This window comes from Rattus rattus, chromosome 15 (assembly GCF_011064425.1).
Source record: "Rattus rattus isolate New Zealand chromosome 15, Rrattus_CSIRO_v1, whole genome shotgun sequence".
NCBI lineage: Eukaryota > Metazoa > Chordata > Mammalia > Rodentia > Muridae > Rattus > Rattus rattus.
This window is the reverse complement of record NC_046168.1, coordinates 75,589,130-75,596,875: the sequence shown is the minus strand read 5'-3', so window position 1 is coordinate 75,596,875 and position 7,746 is coordinate 75,589,130.

The following is a 7,746-nucleotide window of genomic DNA, read 5'->3' as shown; positions in this document are numbered from 1 at the left end:
ACCTTGGCAAACATGATATATCAAGCTGTATCCAAAGCTGTGAGTACCCCAAAAGTTTATGCTCCTAAAATACATTTCCTTATCTGTTTGTGTTGAGTTGCTTAGAACTGCGTTCACCAGCCCAGTTTCGGTTTGATGCAAGCTGACTTGCATTTGAGAAATACCAGGCTCTTGATGGGTGTAGCATCTAGTGTCCATCAAAACTTCCTGTAACATTTCTCAATTGTGTTAGAAGGGCTAGGTAGAGGTGGCAGAGTGGCAGAATCAACCATCCCAGCTGTTTCTGCAGGCTGTTGAAGGAAGATCAGAGCTTCAGGCCAGCCTGGTCTTAAGCACAGCAAGGTCTACTCAAAAATTCTAAAAAATAAAATAAAACCATTATAGTGTGCTTGAAGTGAGGTTCAGTGAGATCGCTCCTTCAGTTTATAGTTGTAACATGAGATCAGAGCATCAATAGTAAGACATATTTACATCCAAAGTCCTACCATAATGCTAGCACTTTGGTCAGTACAAAGTCCTACCATAATGACACTTTGGTCCCAGTATGGACTGGAATTTTTTTAATAATTATTTTATTTATTTACATCTCACATGTTGCCCACCTCTCCATACCCCTTGAAGAGTTCTTTCCCCTCCACTTCCTCTGAGAGGGTGCCCTCCTTTCCACATCCCCACCCTGGGGCATCAAGTCTCTACAAGATTAGTACATCCTCTCCCCTGAGGCCAGACAAGGCAGTGCTCTGCTACTTAACTGCTGGAGGCCTAGGGACCAGTCAGTGTATGAATTCGGATCTCCAGGGTAATGGGTCTCTTGGTGGTGAAGCCTTGTAGCACGAATGGTGCAAATGGAAACTTGATTTTGAAGTTGTGGGATTGTTTGACAGCAGTCATTGGCTTTTGTCTGCACTTTTCTCTTCCACCTTCATGATCCAGATGGAATGCTCACCAGCATGGTGCCGGGCACCTGTGTCATGACAGCACTGTGTGATGGTGTCGGGCATGGTCAGGTCCCACGAGGCCACATTGTATGTGCCACTGTGGAAGTCTCATAGTGAGGCTAGATGCAGAGTTCTTCACCTGTAGGTGATGACGCTCAAACATCTGCCAGCCGAAAACTGTTTCCCCTGATGACTTCTTCATCATCTTAGCTGCAACACACGACCCTACCAGAGGCGGGTGGGGAGGAAGTGTGCATCGGAACAGGAGGAGCGTGGTCTTTGGGGCAGGCAGGCAGTCCCCATAATATGCCTGAGGACTTCATGGTGCTCCATCTGCATTTGCACGCGCACACCCATGAAAAGAAGGCAGTCCAATAGTTCTTGAACAGGAAGGGCTGAGAGTGGGCATGATAGAGGTGGGCAATTTAAAGCATGAAATTGCCCAAAACTTAAAAATTAGTCTCATACCCATGTGAAATTTTCAAAACAAAAAAAGAGTACAGGGTTGAAATGCAGATTTGGTCACTGGAGGAATAACACTACAGGTGACCCAGACTGTGACTGGCCTCCCATCATTTGTGCTGGTTAGCTGAGATCATCCTCACATTTCCACTGTAGTGAACTCCTGGTCTCCTTTTCTCACACTGGGCAGTATGCTTGGCAATATCTCTGTTGTCAGGCTACAAGGTAGAAATGCCTGGCGCTTTCAGTGCATGCAGGACAGAAGTACAGTTACTGACATCCATCAATGTAATTTATTTTTATACCCACATCTTCTAAATTCAATAAAGGTGTTTGTAGTCTTGGAAGTACTCAGGACCATCATTAGAAAATAGAAGTTGAAACTAAGCAAAATTAATGAAATGAACTAAAACCAACACAACACATGAATCAAACCTTTTTGTCTTGAAAAATGAGTTACAGTGAGGCCCAGAGATCAAATGTCAAAAAAAGGGCCTTTTTCTGTATCTCTGCCTCCTAAAGGCGGTTCTCAACCTTAGAATGGTGCGAACCTTTAATATAGTTCCTCATGGTGTAGGACCCCCAAACCATGAAATTAATTCATCACTACTTCATAACTGTAATTTTGCTTCTGAATTGTAATGCAAATATCTGATATGCAAGATATTTGATATGCAACCCCCAAAGAGGTTGCTGCCCACGGTTGAGAACTGCTGTGGTAGTGGAAACAGATGAAATCGCCTTTGCTTCTTTGGACGTTTTCTCTTGTATAAGACAGACCTCCCTAGATACTGCAGTTCTGTGCAATTAAATGAACTCAAGCATGTAATTGACATAGGAAGCTTTGAAATATGAAGGAGTATTAGATATTGATGGTTTTTTTACCTCTTTTTATGTCTTGATGTAGTGTGTGTACCCAGAAACCAAACATCTGTAAGAAGGATTAGATTATCAGATTAGAGACAGTCTATAGGTGTAAGTTCATAGAGGAAAAATACATACTTTTTCCTCTTAGACAAAAGGCAGATGCTTTCTGAAGGTGGAATCTCTTTCTGTGACTGTGAGCATTTTCATTTTGAAATCTTTTAGTACTACATGAGGTACCTGGGCCTGGAGTGTAAAAGATTAAAAAACACCTTGGGGAACCAATTCCCTCTAAAATCCTCGCCCCCTCCCACCTCCGAGAGAGAGAGAGAGAGAGAGAGAGAGAGAGAGAGAGAGAGTCAGTCTATAAGCTCTGATCTACCTAATGAATAACCCACGTGTCCCGCCCCCCACTGCCCCTCCCCTCCAAGTTCCAGAGCTCGCTGACAGATAGGTGGTGATTAAAAATTTCTCTCATGCCTGGGCTCTGTGCCCTTTTTGTCACCAGCAGTTGAGTATCAAAGCTTTAGTGTCTATGTTCTTTGAAGACTAAGCAGGTTGGACATGCAAATTTAGATGAAAACAAATACCCCTCATGTTAGCTTGCTTTTTGGCAAAGGTATTAAAACTCATCTCGCTGATGGAAACAAAAGCCCTCGCTCCATCTTCATGAATTTCAAAATGAGGGGGAGGAACAGTGCGATTGCTGGCAGGAGATTTTTCTGTATAGCCTTTCTCAGTTGAGTTGGTTAGTTTCTTGCTAGAATCCTCTTGCTTTAGCTCTGATAATAATACCTCTCTCCCAGGCACAGATTTGCCTGGAGATCTACAATGCACTGGGGGGCTTTGAAGCACAAAGAGAGGGACTGAGTGTAGAGAGTACAGCCGTGGCATTTTTCTGAACTTAAGACGGATGAGAATCAATAGCTGTATTGCCCTAGTACCTTTGGTTACAACTGTGGTTAGTGCGAGGAAAGCACGCGGGCAGTGAGGTGCTTTATGGATCCTCTGGCTTTAAATTAAGTGGAGCCTTAAGGAAGACAGATTTTTGTCTTCAAGGGACTGGTTTGAAAATCTCAGTTCAGGGAGAACAGTGCATCGCCAACTTCTAAAGAATGTGTTGAGCATGATTTCTGATGTCAGAGAGAGTCTTGATATTGGCTGTTCGAAGGCAGGAGGTTTTCTGGAAGCTGGGGGACAGCGGGGTTGCTAAGCGTGCACCCCATGTAACTCTAAGATACCTATGTTTTGTCCCAATTGTGTCCAGTTTAAAAAAAGACAACACTAGAGAGCAGAAGCAAGACGGTTCTCTGTGAGTTGAAGGCAGCCTGGTCTATGTGAGAGTTCCAGGGCCAGACAAAATTACATAGAGAGACCCTGTCTCAAACAAAGCACAACAAAACAAAACAAAACAAAACAAAACTCAAAAAAGAGAGGCTGGGAGATGGCTTGCTTGGTAAAGTGCTTGCTGCACAGAGATCCTCCCCAGCATCCCATGTAAGAAGCCAGACGTGGGACACACTTATTAATTAATTTGAGGTAGGGGACAGAGACGGACTGCATGAATGCACACATGCATACCTTCATACACACACACACACACACACACACACACACACACACACACACACACGCACGCACAGAGAGAGAGAGACACACACACACACACAGACAGACACACACAGACACAGACAGACACACAGACATACACATATATACCAATGCATATACACACACACACATACACACATACACAGACAGACAGACAGACAGACAGACACACACACACACACAGCAAAAGAAGACCAGGGAGCACTATTAAGAGGGAATGTCCTATCCTAGCAGACGTTGCCTGTAGGAAAAGTGACTTGGGAGAGTTAAGTCAACTTGGTGGACTTCTCACCAATGTAGTCACCTAGGATCAGCACCGGGGTCTGGGTATATGGTTTAACACCTCTGCTGTGACTCTACTGAAAGGTGTGTCACCTTTGAACAGGAAGTCTGCATTTGCCTTTCTTGGCACTAGACCCCTCTGGGTCTAAAGGAAAAGATTTATTGTGGAGGGATGGAGAACATGTCTGGGTAACATGCTGTTGCTACTTTCTACTACAAGTTTTCAATTACTCTGGTACAAATTTCAGATGGCACACTGTTGCTGTAAAGGCTACACTGAAAATGTGAAATGCCCAAAATCCAAATACTTTTGGGGTGCTAGTCAGTGCCATAGGGAAGAGGTTGATGCTAATGCTAGGTGACAAGCATAGGCAAACACATTTTCTAAAGTGATACTTTCAGTCTATGTAGGATGCAAAATGAATCTTTGAGTTCTCTAACCAAGACATCTCAGGTGTGTTTGTGAATTTCAATGTCTGAAAAGTACTAATCCAAACACTGCCACTCCCAATGCTTTAAGCTGCGAGGTGCAGCCGTGTATCCACGTAGTCCATGGCAACCGTTTATGGTTGTCTTCAGATGAATGGTGGCTTGCTTCAGCAGGTGTTGTATTTCTTTCCATTCTTGGTTTGTCACATTTTAATAATTAGAAAACACAGCGCCTCTGGAGGCTCAAGGACTTGGTGACTTGTCTTCAAAATAGGGATGGGTTGTTAACTCCTGACTAATGTAGGACACCTATCTCCTGTGAAGGGAAAACATAGATTTCAATTTAGGTGAACAAAGTTTGCTTCTGCATGGCAGTTCTCAGTTAACTTCAGCTTTCTTCTAGCCTTCAGGCATGCCCAGCCTGGGGCTCATAGACTCCATGCAGCCAAAGAATTACCTATGCATAAAGTGTCAAAACATAAAATGTTAAAGTTTCTCCAAAACATGGTGGGATTTTCTTTAGTATATTTTTTAATTTTTCATTCCTTTTTTCTTTTTGACAACGGGTAATGAGGTTTCTAGACTGAGCTCTGTTTGGTCATAATATCATGTCACAAATGCCAAAAGCGGTTAGACATGCTGTTCAATCAGTAGGCTTATGTTGGAGACTTGTTAAAGATCCCTCTGAATTCCCAAATGTTCCATACCATGTAGTGAAAAGTAACTAAAGGGTTTAATGAGTTCTGCCTCAGGACAAACAATGGTACATCAGCAGAGACTCATCTAGGAGAGATGGTTCAAATTCTGGCTCTGCTGGCTGAGCTGTGTGATTTAGGAAAATAATTTTATTATGTTAAGGCTTAGTTTTGTTTCCTCAACATGCAAATGAGGGTGAGAATGCTATCTTTTAGGTCAAGTCATATTAACGGAAATAACACAATTTTATTTGAACAGATTATGTACTTACTACATTTATAAATTTAATTATTATGGTTTGAACGGTATTGTTCCCTATAGATTCACGGTTTGAATGCTTGGGCCATAGGGAGTGACACTAGGGAGGTGTGGCCTCATTAGAGTAGGTGGGTATTGTTGGAGGAAGTATATACTGTGGAGGCAGGCTTTGAAGTCATATACATGGGAACCCTGGTACCACGGAAGCTCCTGGAAAAGGGCGATGAATCTTCCTGGTTGCTACCCACGGAGAGCTCGAGGCAGCACCCCATGAGCAAACTTGAGCTCGACCACAGGTAAGACCAACTTTTCTGCTGCAAGTTTACCTGCCTGGTGAACTCAGGACACAGAGGAAAATTCCTCTGGGACCGGGCACTTCCCGTGGTTAGCGGAGTCCCAAAGGCATGGATTCCTGCCGCAGCAGCTCTCTGCTCCCAGACCCCTGGGAGAGACCTCCACCGCCTGCAGGTGGGCACTCCTGAGACTGCAGAGCAGAAGAGACCACCAACGCTGCCCCCCCTGCCCACATCCCTGGCCCAAGAGGAAACTGTCACGACCTCTGGGTTCCCGTAGGGAGAGGAGGCCCAGGAGCAGCAGGTCCGCCATGCTCTGAGACACTGCGAACCTGGAAGGGACCGACCAGATAAACAGTTCTCTGCACCCCAAATCCGTGGGGAGGGAGAGCTAAACTTTCAGAGAGGGCAGACATGCCTGGGAAACTAGAAGAGACTGCACTCTGCACATTACTGATTCAGAGGAAAACACCAGCATATCTGAACCCTGGTGCAGGCTCTCCCGGAAAAGGCTGCATAGTCTTCTGGTTGCTACCTCCAGGGGGGAGCTCATAAGCACCACCACGCAGCAAACTTGAGCCTGGGACCACAGGTAGACCAACTTTTCTGCTCCAAGCAACCTGCCTCAGAACTCAAGGCGCGAGGGGCCCACAGGGAACAACTGAAGAACTGTAGATAGGAAAAAACTACTTGACCAAAGAAACACTCTGTTCCTCATAACTGGCTGAAAGAAAACAGGAAAACAGGTCTACAGCACCTGACACACAGGCTTATAGGACAGTCTAGCCATTGTCAGAAATAGAAGAACAAAAGTAACACTAGAGATAACTACGGCTAGAGGCAAGCAGGAACCCAAGCAACAGAACCAAGACTACATGGCATCAGGGGAGCCCAATTCTCCCACCAAAGCAAACACGGAATATCCAAACACACCAGAAAAGGCATCTAATTTCTAAAATCATATTTGATCATGATGATGGAGGACTTCAAGAAAAGATGAAGAACCCTTTAGAAACACAGGAAAACATTATAAACAAGAAGCCTACAGGGAGGAATCAAAAATCCCTGAAAGAATTTCCAGGAAACATAAATAAACAATAGAAGCCCCAGAGAGAGTCACAAAAATCCCCAGAAAATTCCAGGAAAACACAATCAAACAGTTGAAGGAATAAAATGAAATAGAAGCAATCAAGAAAGAACACATGGAACAACCCTGGATAGGCAAAAACCAAAGGAGAGACAAGGAGCCAGATAATGAAGCTTCCCTAACAGAATACAAAGATAGAAGAGAGAACGTCAGGAGCAGAAGAGGCCATAGGAAATCACACCGACTAATAGGTCACAAGAATGTAAAACAAGAAAACTACTGGTCCAAAACATAAGCAGGAAATCCAGGACTAAAGAGAAGATCAAACCTAAGGATAATAGGTATAGGAAAGAGAGTGAAGACTCCCAGCTCAAAGGATCTGTAAATATCTTCAACAAAATCAGAAGAAAACTTCCCTAACCTACAGAAGAGGAGATATATAAGCATACAAGAAGCCTCAGAACTCAAATAGATTGGACCAGAAAGAAACTCTCCTGTCAGTATAATAGTCAAAACATCAAAGGCACAAAATAAAGAAAGAATATTAAAAAGGTAAGGAAAAAAGGTCAAGGCACATAAAGGCAGACCTATCAGAATCACACCAGATTTTACAGAGACTATGAAACCAGAAGATCCCACAGATGTCACAGACCCTAAGAGAACACAATGCCACCCAGGTTACTTTTTCACATCCTGTGAAATCCCCTAATTAACATAGATGAAGAAACCAGATATTCCATTACAAAACCAAATTTACACAATATCTTTCTACAAATCCAGCACTACAAAGGATAATAAATGGTAAAGCCCAACATAAGGAGGCAAG